This window comes from Rhinopithecus roxellana, chromosome 2 (assembly GCF_007565055.1).
Source record: "Rhinopithecus roxellana isolate Shanxi Qingling chromosome 2, ASM756505v1, whole genome shotgun sequence".
Taxonomy (NCBI): domain Eukaryota; kingdom Metazoa; phylum Chordata; class Mammalia; order Primates; family Cercopithecidae; genus Rhinopithecus; species Rhinopithecus roxellana.
The window spans coordinates 196,009-209,312 of record NC_044550.1 but is presented as its reverse complement, the minus strand read 5'-3'; the positions used below and the strand labels follow the sequence as shown (position 1 = coordinate 209,312).

Genomic DNA, 13,304 nt, shown 5'->3' with positions numbered 1-13,304 from the left:
GGAGAGGCCCAGGCCCCAGAGCCAGGCGCAGGCGGCCCGAGGTGACAGGACTCGAGGGCCCGGCGCGGGGACAGCGGCACGGGTGTGTCAGCCGAGATCGGACTGCATGACATAGAGCGTTGGCGCTGAAAAAGATTGCTTTTCACTGGCGGGGAAGCGAACGGGACCGATCAGCGGTTGCCTTTTCAGGTTCTGGGCTCTGGTTTTTATTATTTATGGAGAGGTGACCGAAAGCCTTGGGCACTGGGGGGAAGAAAGCTAGAGGGTGACGATTGAGGGAGAGTGCGCTAGTCTTCTGCTTTACTCCCCTTCGTAGGACTGTAGGAAGCGCGGCGCCGGCCCGCGGGGCTGCGCAGTGGGAGAGGCGGGGAAGGAGGTCCGCAGCAGCCGCCGGCGCCCTTCTGAAGAGGTGGGGATTGAAGACCGGCGCGGGGCTGCGGAAGAAAGGCGGGCTTGGGGGAGGCTGGAGGGTGGACGCGAGGAAGCATAGCAAGAAGAGTCTCTGAGCACCAGTTGTTAAAAGCTTGTAATCTGAAAGACACCGATACCCAGTAACGGATTTTTTTAAAGTTTGTCCTCTTCCACTTTTCCCTACCGCGCCGAATCCCAGAGCTTCCTCCTCCTCAAGGTCACTAGTGTTTTTATACTTGCCCTAGACCTGATCTGATCCACAGCTAATCTTTTGCAGAAAACCTCAGAAAGGTGACTTCATGTGTCTGCCCCCCTTAAATGTGAAATGCAGAACACTGGCACAGTACCGCTTGAATCCAAAGGAATAACACTTCTAGTGGAAGAATTTCCATAACCTGGCATTTGAACCAGGAAGGCCTTTTGAGGATGGATTCTTTCCAAGGACATTCAGATCACCTCAGGTCTGCAATCCCTTGTCCTGAGAACCTAACAGACCAAGTAGAAAAGAAAGTTTCAAGTAGTGGTATATCCTGGGCATGAGACGTTGTTGGCTGACTGACAGTGTTGAGCCCTCCGTGAAATAATGCAAATTGTCCAGTACACTGAGACAAGAAAGCTAAAAAAGCAGAATTTAAGTTATCACGTTATCTAAGAAAAAATACAAACCTTTGAAATTTGGATCACAGTGGACACCTTTAGAAACACTGGGGATGGCCAGACGCGGTGGCTCACTCCTGTAATCTCAGCACTTTGGGAGGCCAAAGCGGGTGGATCACTTGAGGTCAGGAGTTCAAGACCAGCCTGGCCAACATGGTGAAACCTTGTCTCTACAAAAAAAAAATAACAAAATTAGCTGGGCATGGTGGTGTGCGCCTGTAGTCCCAGCTACTCGGAAGGCTGAGGCAGGAGAATCACTGGAACCTGGAAGGCGGAGGTTGCAGTAAACTGAAATTGAGCTACTGTACTTACTCCAGCCTGGGCGACAGAGTGAAACCTTGTCTCAAAAAGAAAAAAGAAACACTGGGGACAACAGTAATACAATTCACCTATATTCCAGATACGTGGCAGTTTCACAAAAGTTTAGTCTATTACAAAGATGCAATCCCAATTTAGAGATGCTGTTGGCAAAAGAACTGGTGAAATGCCCAAAGAGCAGTCTGGTAGGAAGAGAAAGGAGTCCGGTACTTGCAAAGGAGAAAGCGAGAGATCCTATTGTTATGTGTCACATATGAGGTTTGTAATCAATCAGTGTTTGGGTTGATATGTCTGGCCCGTGGCTCAAGTGTTTTTTTTGTTTGTTGGTTGGTTTTTGTTTTTGTTTTTGTTTTTGTTTTGATACGGAGTCTTGCACTGTCTTCTGGGATGGAGTGCAATGGCGCGATCTCTGCTCACTGCAACATCCACCTCCTGGGCTTAAGCAATTCTCCTGCCTCAGCCTCCCGAGTAGCTGGGATTACGGGCACCCACCACCACACCCAGCTCATTTTTGTACTTTTAATAGAGGCAGGATTTCACCATGTTGGCCAGGCCGGTTTACTCCTGACCTCAAATGATCGGCCCACCTCGGCCTCCCAAAGTGCTGGGATTACAGGCGTGTGCCAACGCGCCGGTCGGCTCAAGTGTGTTTCATATGAAATTTCATCTTGAGGAAAAGGATGGTTATCAAGGACTCAAGCCTAGACCATGGGGTAGGAGCGATGTATAAATAACAAGTTAGGATACTGTAAGCTGCTTTTACCAAATAAATAGCCAAACCCTGGGAACTTACATAGAACAGTAAAGATACCACAGTACTTCAATTTATTTTTTTTTTCATTGGGCCAACGTATAATGGCAATTTCCTTAGCAAGCATGTCCCGCTTCAAAATGGCTTTAAATGGCTCCAACATCAACAATAGCCTCAACAGCAGATATGTAAACTTTTGAAGAGGTCATGGTTTACTTTTTCATTCCATTTCTATAGCCCTGTCTTCCATCCATTTCGTTCTGCATTCTCATATATTCTCTTACAAACATTCTATATACTGAGCACCTACAATAATGTCAGCCCCCGTGAATACATTGGTAAGCAAAACAGTACAGTCTTTGTTGCCATGAAAGGGGAGACAAACATTAACCAAATAATTGTACCAAGGAATGTATACTTGCTGACCTATATAAATTTTATAAAAGAAAAGCATTCATGTTAAAAATAAAAGGCTTAATAAATTCTAGGCTCATGCCTGTAATCCCAGGACTTTGGGTTACAGGCTGAGGCAAGAGGATCGTTGAGACCAGGAGTTTGAGACCAGCCTGGGCAACATAGTGAGACCCTGTCTTTCCAGAAAACAAAAAAATAGGCATGGTGGGGCATGCCTGTAGTCCTAGCTACTTGGGAGGCTGAGGTGAGAGAATAGCTTAAGCATAGGAATTTGCGGTTACATTGAACTTTGATGGCACCATTGGACTCCAGCCTGGATAACAGAGGAGACTGCAAATACACATACACACACATGCACACAGAGACACACACATAAACATATAACCATAAATTTTTTTTAGAGACAGGGTCTATGTTGCCCAGGCTGGCCTCAGACTTCTAGACTCAAGCAATCCTGCTGCCTTAGCCTCTCGAGGAGCAGGGATTAAACTAACTATAACTTTTGACGGGGACCATGTGGTTCAGCTCTATCACTGGTTAGACGAGGTATGCCCGGTGGCAAGGGGATGGTGCCCAGGATTGCTGTACTTCTACCTGAACACATGCTGATTTCCTCCATTAGTTACCATTCACTTCTTAAAATACTTATGTCTACTTTGAAAGGAAATAATTTTTCAGTAGAATGGCAATACTCTTTAATGATAATTGTTTTCCTTTCTTCCCTGTGTTTAATTTACTTGCCTTGCAGAAAAATATTCACTTGGTAAACTTTGAAAGAGACAGATTTCTGATATCTTGGATGAAATCTATGGAAAAAAAACAGGACATCCAGGACATCCTATCTCAGATACACCATCGAAGAATAAATATCTTTAGGAGGGAAATGCACTGACTATTTGACAAGTTAAAAGTATGTGTACCTTGTATGGTTATGTAATGACAAAGGTGTTTCTTGGTCCCCCACATGCAAAAGAAGTACTTATTTTCTCAGTCTAGTCAGTACTTAATGGCAAAATCAGTCTATATATACCCAGACTAAACTTATTAAAAACTGTCCTGTAACACACAGCATTGATTTATTAATATTAAACAACTTAGAAGAAAAACATCATGGTAAATCAGTATTACCATCAAATAATCTTTTAATATTATTGAATATGTTCCACCTGTAGTACTGCTAGAAAAGAAGCATCATTCCTGACTACAAAGAGCTTACAACCATTATGATTATTTCTCTATCTTCCTTGAAACTATTCATGGTTTGCATTTTTTTCTTATCAAGCCATTTGGATGAAGTGTAAGAACCTTACCTTAATTTTGAGAAACTCATTGTTTTCATATAAATTAAAATGTATTGATGATAACAGGATTGCATGGTTGAACATTTTCTAAGAAAACTTTTAAATTGAGCATTAGCTGGTCTCTGAAGATTTCATCCAATAATGCCTTTAGAAAGTGAAATATTTCATGAAGCTTCCTCTTTTTAAAAGGTCTCTTAATATGTGCTCTTAGAAATGACATACAACATGTCACTATGACTGGACTGGCAAAATAAGTGCTGGGGCGAATGCAGCAAAGATCACTTTTGTCATCAGGTAGCTGCATAGAGTGCATGCATGTAACTACCAAAAATCAGGTAGCTGTTTCACCCTTCTAGAGGCAAAGAAACATAGTCTTCCAAAATTTACTTGTATAAAACCAAAATGAAATCATAAATGTGAAAAAAATCTCCTTCCTTTGAAGTTATACTATATCTGGGTCAAAGGAAATTTAAGGAACTTTATTGTTTCCTAGAAAAGCTAAAGCGAACCTGTGGAATTTCAAGAGGGCATGCCTATAACAATATTAGACAGCTTTACAGGTTGGCCATAAAAATCTGGAAACAGCAAATATACCTAATAAATGGTTTGTTGTTATTACCTAATATGTTTAGTGACATTACATGATATGTTCAGTGACATTACATGATATGTGAAATGTGTTGTCCTTGTAGCAATGCTGATGTTACAAAGCATGGTGCATTGATACAACATTTTTCCCAATCCAAGCAAAAGCAAAAGCAGCTGCAATGTGTTGCCTCAGTTGATTTCTCCTTCTGATTTCTCCTGAATAAACCTATACCTTTAGCATACCGCAGAAGAAGTAAGTAATCAGGGAGTTCAATGTGTAAAATCAATATATACTATAATATAATTTACTTAAGTCTGTACAAAATAAAATAACATTGTCTATGTTTCCAGACTTTATGGCCACCTTTTTATAAAGGTAAACTAGTATTTAACTTTCTATTGACCTTCAGCATTTTATTTTCAGCCTACATGTAGGTAAAACTCCAGTGAAATCTGCCATTGTATTTACTTTTAAGTTGTTGATTAACAGATTATTCTTATCACAGATACTGTAAATACTGTCATTGATTCTGTTTCCCTCTTTCTGTTGGCTCTCAAAAGCCTAGTGCAAAATGTGTGGCCCATCTGTACAGAATCTTATTGCTTGCATTTTTAGAAGTAACCTCAAGATTCATTTTTAACTTTCTTGTATCATTTTTCTCATTGTACTCATTTCCTTACCTACTTAAAAAAATAAAAAGCAACTTATTTTTCTCTTCACAAATGTAAAATATATTTGCTATATGAAATGTGTTAAATACATATAAGAGAAAAGAAGAAAATGAAATGATCTGTCCTTTTCACTGACCACATTTAGTTCTTGATAGTTTGCCATTTCCCAATGCATATATATATACATTTTAAAAAGTGGCTTATTCGACTTTTACAGGCGTGATGGCTCAAGCCTGTAATCCCAGCACTTTGGGAGGCCAAGGCAGGTGGATCACCTGAGGTTGGGAGTTTGAGACCAGCCTGGCCAACATGGCAGAAACCCCATCTCTACTAAAAATACAAAATTAGCCGGGCATGGTGGCTCATGCCTGTAATCCCAGCTACTCAGGAGGCTGAGGCAAGAGAATCACTTGAACCCGGGAGGTAGAGGTAGCGGTGAACCGAGATCACACCATTGCACTCCAGCCTGGGCAACAAGAGCAAAACTCCGTGTCAAAAAAAAAAAGAAAAAGAAAAAGAAAAAAAAAGAGGTTTATTCTACACGTAATATTTGTCATTCATCTCTCCAAATTTAACGGCATCTATTGAACATCTTTAATAGAATCATATAGTATTCTGCAACATCATTTTAAACAATTGCGTGGTATACACAAAACGGATATGCTGTCATTTAACCAACTTCCCCCGTTGAATGTTGAAATTGTTTTCAATTCTTAACCGTTATAAACAATTGTGCAACATAGCTAAACACAGTGAATATATCTAAATATTTAGCCTCACCCTTGATTATATCAGTAAGATAAATTCCTAAAAGTGGAATTGCTAGGTCAGATAGAATGCAGACTCTTAAGATTTTGTAGTTTGCCAAGTTTCCCTAACGAAAGATGGCACCAGCCAAACACACACACAATATCTGAGTGGCTTCTCTCTAGCCCCCTTACCAGTAATTTTTTTAAAACCTTTCTTACTGATTTTGTAAGTCATTTTGAGTCTTTACTGATATACGTGAAATATAAACAAAGAAAAAAGTTAAAATCTTCTAGTTAAGTAAAAAGCAATGTGTACATATCTGAACATTAGCTTAGGTAACATGTTTTTAAATATTCATATCAAAAATCACCGAAATGCCTAAAAATTTATGATTAGGGTTGTTGTTCCTTTGCCAAAATTTTGTTTGGTATCGTATATTTCCCCCACCCCTTTCACATACCTGCCAAAAATAAAGGTTCCAGAAAGGAAGTTCTATACAAACTCAAATTGTTGTTCATCATTTTCATCTTTAGTACACATGCACACGCCAATAAAAGTGAGTCACTATTTCACCAAGTACCATAGCAAAAAAAAAAAAAAAAAAGCAAAGTATCAAAATTTGTCTCATCAGCAATAGAATGATAGCCAGAGAAGACATTTTATTGTCCATTTCTCAAAAAGAAAACATTGTCATGATTTATACAATCCTTCATGGTCCAATCACCTTCACTATCAGTTGCTTCATCAATGTGCCCCATGCTTCATATAGGAAAACCACCTACTAACCAACTACAAGATGGACATGTACTTTGAGTTCTTTTGTAACCTACTATGGTTGAATGTTTGTGTCCCCACTAAATCCATATGTTGAAATCCTAACCCCCAAGGTGATGGTATTTGGAGGTGTGGGACTTTTGTAGGTGATTATATCATGAGGGTTGAGCCTTTGTGACTAGAATTAGTGCCCACATAAAAAAGACCCTGTAGAGGTAGCTAGCCCCTTCCACCATGTGAGGACACAGTGAGAAGGCACGATCTGTGAACCAGCAAGAGGTCCTTACCCAACATCAAATCTGCTGGTGCCTTGATCTTGAACTTCTCACCCTCCAGAACTATGAGAAATAAATTTCGGTTTATAAACTATCCAGTCTATGGTATTTTATTATAGTAGCCTTAACATACAAAGATACAACCTTTAGGAGTGGAATATGCTATTCCATTCAAGTTATCGCCCAGATCCCTCTTGAATTAACTGGGTAACATTTCAAGATAGGTCTCTTAGTCCTTTTTGTGCTGCTGTACTAGAATACCACAGATGGGGTAATTTATGATGAACAGAAAGTTACTGGCTCACAGTCTGGAGGCTAGGAAATTCATTATCAAGGTGCTGGCATCTGGCAAAGGCCTTCTTGCTATGTTAACAAATGGCAAAAAGGTAAAGAGAGAGGAACTCTATGTCCTCGTGTTGGAAGAGCAGAAAACCAAAGAGGCACAAACTCACCCTTTTTAAATGGCCTTAATCCCCCGCTGTGACAACTAAGCGCTCATGGCCTAATCACCTCTCTAAGATCCTACCTCTTAATACTGTTACAATGGCAATTTAATTTCAACATGAGCTTTGGAGGGGACAAATATTCAAACCATAGCAGTAGGTACATAACTGTCAGCATATAATCAATTTAAATGATTTGCCCAATACATGGAATAAAACATGCACCCCCGGCCATGTTAGCTGTGTTCTAATTAACTGTGCTGTTTCTGAGGGTAAATGGCTTAGAATGTGTAGTCAGTTAAATAGTTTCTTTCCAAATTCATGTCTACCTGGAATCTCAGAATATGCACTTATTTGGAAATAGGGTTGTTGCAGATGTCATTGGTTAAGATGAGTAATACATCTACAAGCCAAAGAACACCAAGCCATCACCAGAAGTAAGGAGAGAAGCACAGAATAGATTCTCCCTCAGAGCTTCCAGAAGAAACCAATATTGCTGACACCTTGATTTCAAACTTCTAGCCTTCAGGATTGTGAGATAATAAATTCCTATTGTGTTAAACCACCCAGTTTGTGGTTCTTTAATATAATAGCCCTAGCAAATTCATATAAAAGGTAAGTATGATGCTTAAAAAAGCATCAATTATGGGATTCAATGTAGTGTAGCTATGGCATCTGTCACCAGGTTAATTGCCAGAATTGACTGACTGCTCTGGCATCCTCCTAGTCCAGAGTTCCCTTCCTCTGAGAGCTCCATGTGTGTTCTTCCCAAAGTGTCAACTCAATCAAAAAGAATGACATTTCCAATCTGACAAAGTCTATTTTTAGTCAAGGTATGTGGGGAGCTTTCCAATAAGCACTGAAATCCCTTTGCAAGCAAATGTAGGTTAGCCAAATCTGTTTTACAAAGCGCCCCTCTCCACCTATGATTTTGTTAGTGTATCAGTGAAATCATAGCTCCATATCAGTTTCACCAAAAGCATATAAATTTATAAGATTAAACTTATATAAGCCTCGACCTTGATGAAGTCCTAGTCATTTCAAAGGCAAGACTTTATATTTTCTTTGATATTACATCAGAGCAGGCACTCTTTCTAATTTATCATAGTAGAAGCTGAAAAATAATTACATTTCTTTTACATTTTTGGGGGGGGGGGGAAGTGGAGCAGGGAAGGAGTCTCACTCTGTCACCAGGCTGGAGTGCAGTGGTGCGATCTCGGCTCCCTGCAACCTCCACCTCCTGGGTTCAAGCCATTCTCCTGTCTCAGCCTTCCACGTAGGTAGAATTACAGGCACTCACTACCATGCCTGGCTATTTTTTGTATTTTTAGTACAGACAGGGTTTTACCATGTTGGCCAGGATGATCTCAATCTCCTCGATCTCCTGACCTCCTGATCCGCCAGCCTCAGCCTTCCCAAGTGCTGAGATTACAGGTGTGAGCCACCGTGCCCAGCCTACTTTCTTATTGAAATATTATTTACACCATAAAGCAAGACTCTGAATGTTCAGGTAAAACTTCATGTTGTAAGGAATTTTAAACTTTCCCTCTGGAAGTTCTATAATTGAGTCTGCTGAAATAAGTTGACAATAAACAAATTAACAGGAGAAGGCATACAAATTTATTAATGTGTACATGTACACAAGAGGCACACAAAATATGAGACTCAAGGAAGAGCCAGATGGTTGAAGTTTAAATACCCTCTTCATAGGAGAGAGGGAAGTGGGGGGTGTAGGCAATTTGAGAGAAACAGTAAATGATTTTTAGGGAAAATTAATGGTTCCAAAGGACAGAAAGTAGCCTGGGACAATGTTTCTCTGTGCTCTGAGGAAGGTGGCAGCAAGTTACAGGAAGGAGAGGGGCAGAACTGCACTCTGAAGAAAAGTTGGCCCATTATATAAATAAAGTCTCTCAGGTTAAAAAAAAAGTTTCAAGCCGGGCGTGGTGGCTCATGCCTGTAATCCCAGCACTTTGGGAGGCTGAGGCGGGCAGATCACGAAGTCAGGAGATCGAGACCACCCTGGCTAACACAGTGAAACCCCATCTCTACTAAAAAATATATAAAATTAGCTGGGCATGGTGGCAGGCGCCTGTAGTTTCAGCTACTCAGGAGGCTGAGGCAGGAGAATGGTGTGAACCTGGGAGGCAGAGCTTACAGTGAGCCAAGATTGTGCCACTTCACTCCAGCCTGGGCAACAGAGCAAGACTCCATCTCTAAAAAAAAAAAATTTTTTTTTTGAGCAGCCTCCAGAAGAATAAGAATAGCCTGTCTGGGCATGGTGATGACTTTTAATCTTCACTCATGACTAACCTTGACTGGTTATTTGATGCAATTCCTAGGGAGAGAGTTTAAGACAGTTGCATTTCTTTTAGAAAAACTTCCCTCAGCCAAATATGGAAACTTCAGAGAAAACTCATCCCTGCACATTGGAAGGGAAGATGGGGAGCAGCAGGTCTGAGAGAAAGAGAGAGAGACCTTGGTTCTGACGTTTATTTCTGAGGTCTTTCCATCTCTTTTGTTCAAAGCACTCAGCATGCCAAAGCATCATATTTTGGGATATTGTTTTCTAAGCCCCAACATTGTCTATGGAGAGGACCCATGAAAATTAATCCTACCCGTAGGAAATTCATCAAGTGCAGACCTAGTCCATTTCTCTCTATATCAAAAAGAAATCTTGACATTAAAAAAAAAATTTATAGCTTCAACATTATACTGTAAAACAAAATGAAAACTATTCATTTTAATCTGTACAGAAATAGAAAACTAGTTATCTAAGTAAATTGCTTAGGGGATAAATTCTGATCCCAGGTCAGCCTTTGAAACATCTAATGAACTTGGCTATGCATAATCTAATAGGCATTGAGAAGGATGTCTTTAGTGTACGGGGATGACATCAAATTTAACTATAGAAACATTTCAGTTAGACATCAAGTGGGCAACTCTTGATGATTCCACTAAAGAAAAAGTAATTGCTGCTAATTAGAAGCTACCATTTTTATGTCTCAACTAGTCTTTGAAAAGAGATTACCAGTGATATTATTTATTGAGTTATTTTAATATCCATTTTGTGAAGATATTAGTATTTGTCATATTCAGAAAAATTCTATAAGAAACATAGATGAAATATTCTGTAAAACACTGAAATAAAATATTTTAAGGAATATATTTTCAGAACAGGGGCAGTGGCTTATGCCGGTAATCCCAGCACTTTGGGAGGCCAAGGCAGGCCGATCACTTGGGTCCAGGAGTTTAAGACCAGTGTGGGCAACATGCTGAGACCCCATCTCTATTCTTTTATTAAAAATTTTTTTAAAAAGAGGGCCTGGCACAGTGGCCCACACCTGTAATCCCAACACTTTAGGAGGCCGAGGCAGGCAGATCACCTGAGGTCAGGAGTTCGAGACCAGCCTGGCCAACATTGCAAAACGCTGTCTCTACTAAAAATACAAAATAAATAAATAAATAAATAAAAAATTAGCTGGGCATGGTCGTGGGCACCTGTAATCCCAGCTACTCGGGAGGCTGAGGCAGGAGAATTGCTTGAACCCAGAAGGCAGTTGCAGTGAGCCAAGATCATGCCATTGCACTCCAGCCTGGACAACAAGAGAGAAACTCTGTCTCAAAAAAAAAAATAAATAATAATAATAATAAATAGAAAGAGAAGAAAGAGAAAGAAAGAGAGAAAGAGAGAGAAAGAAAAAGAATTTTCAGCAAATAAAATAACTCTCAACACAATAGGTTCTGCAGCCTCTTTACAAGCTGGCTCTAGAAACACAAGAATCCCTGAAATGGATCTAGTAAGGAAACTTAGAAGCAGGAATTATCAGTGCCAAGCTGCAGCAAAAGAATGGGGAGTTTTCATGTGTTAACTTTTCTATTTTCTCTTTCCCTCTTCCCTTCCTCCTTTGCCCTCCAATGTCCCATGCCATTAGAGCACCATACTTAACTTTCTTTTTTGATCATCTATCCCCTTCAGGAATCTGATGAAAGTTATACATTTTCTCTTCAGAAAATGATGCATATACTCATACAATTATGAACACTATTCTAGGAGTATTCATGGATTCTCTGCATTTAGAGATGGACCTAATACACTCCTCTTCCCTCATTGTGAGCCTCTGCCTCAACCTCTTACCAAATCTTTCAATAAAAGAATCTGATAAACTCATTCATACCCAAATACAATAAGGCTTAATATTTGGCCATCCTCTCATAGAAGAGAATTATAATTGAGGTGACATCATCTGTAACTGAAGGATATAAGCATGACTGTACTATGTGGGAACAGCATTTACCCCCTAATGACTCCTTCCTTAAGACCGAAAATCAAACCCTCATATGAGGTTGACTTGATTTTGGGTGCCTACTCTTGAACTCAATTCAGAGTATATAGAAGTGAATTCATCTTTCCCCCAGAAAATTAATTCCACTTCCTTTTTTTTTTTTTTTAATTGAGACAGTCTCCCTCTTTTGCCTAGACTGGAGTGCAGTGGTGTGATCTCAGCTCACTGCAACCTCTACCTCGTGGGTTCAAGCGATTCTCCTGCCTCAGCCTCCTGAGAAGCTGGGGATCACAGGTGCCCACCACCACTCCTGGCTAATTTTTGTATTTTTAGTAGAGACGGGGTTTCATTCTGTTGGCCAGGCTGGTCTTGAACTTCTGACCTCAAGCGAGGCACCCGCCTCAGCCTCCCAAAGTGCTGGGATTACAGGTGTGAGCCACCACTCCTGGACTAATTCCACTTTCATTGCCTTCGTAATCCAGATTCAGAATCTTGAAATTATCTTGATCCTTCACTCTTCTCCTCTCATGCAATCATCAAACACTGTTGTTTTATCTTTATGTCTTTCACATCCATCCCTTCCTCTATTTATTGGTTTCCTATTGCTGCTGTAACAAATGACTCCAAACTTAGTGGCCTAAAACAACACAAAATTTATTCTCTTACAGATCCTGGAGGCTAGAAGTCTGAAATGAGTCTTATCAGGCTAACATCAACGTATTGACAAGGCTGGCTTCCCTCTGGAGACTCCAGGAGATAATCCACTCCTTGCCTTTTCCAGCTTTTAGAAGCCTCCCATATTTAACAGTTCATGGCTTTATATTACCTTCTTCTAACTTCGACTCTCCTGATTCTTTCGTGTGAAGACCCTCGTGATTACATTGGGTTGACTATGTTAATCCAGGATAGTCTCCTTATCTCAACATCTTTAATCATATTTGCATTTAAAAAAACATATGCACAGGTTCTGGGGATTAGGACACAGACATCTTGGCAGAGGGGGAATGCATTATTCAGCCCACTGTACTCTATAATATCACCTCTTCCTCAGCCCTACTTCTGGTCCTTATCTGTACCACTGAACTAGTTCAACATTTCCTAAACTGGTTTTCCTGACCCCAGCCTCTCTCCCAATTCCCCATCCATTCTACATAACAAAAACAAATATTCATTAAAACTTAGTTATTTGTCCTGTTCCCCATACCCATTCCAAGGGCCTGAACCTAGTTTACTTTGGCCTGGCATTGGTCACTCTTTTGTTTGTTTGTTTGTTTGTTTGTTTTTTCAGATGGAGCCTCACTCTACCACCCAGGTTGGAGTGCAGTGACACCATCTCAGCCCACTGCAACCTCTGCCTCCCAGGCTCAAGCAATTCTTCTGCCTCAGCCTCCCAAGTAGCTGGGATTACAGGCGTGTGCCACCACACCTGGCTAATTTTCATATATGTGTGTATATATACATATATATATATACACACACACACACACACACACTTTTTTTTTTTTTAGTAGAGACAGGGTTTCACCATGTTGGCCAAGCTGGTCTCGAACTCCTGACTTCAGGGATCCACCCATCTTGGCCTCCCAAAGTGCTGGGATTATAGGCATGAGCCACTGTGCCCAGCCCATTCTTAACAAACTAATCTCCACACTGTCCCACAACCTATA

General features: G+C 40.4%; 1 long non-coding RNA gene across 2 annotated transcripts; it reads left to right on the top strand.

Moving 5' to 3' along the window:
- The first annotated feature begins 26 nt into the window (after positions 1 to 26).
- On the top strand, positions 27 to 5,375 carry LOC115895637. 2 transcript variants are annotated; one of them, XR_004055814.1, is made up of 5 exons: positions 27 to 189; positions 317 to 409; positions 689 to 872; positions 3,300 to 3,461; positions 5,330 to 5,375. It is a non-coding gene; the product is annotated as an uncharacterized LOC115895637 (long non-coding RNA). The 2 variants fall into 2 exon arrangements; XR_004055812.1 differs by lacking the exon at positions 5,330 to 5,375 and having other exon boundaries at positions 3,300 to 4,471.
- The last annotated feature ends 7,929 nt before the right edge of the window (positions 5,376 to 13,304 follow it).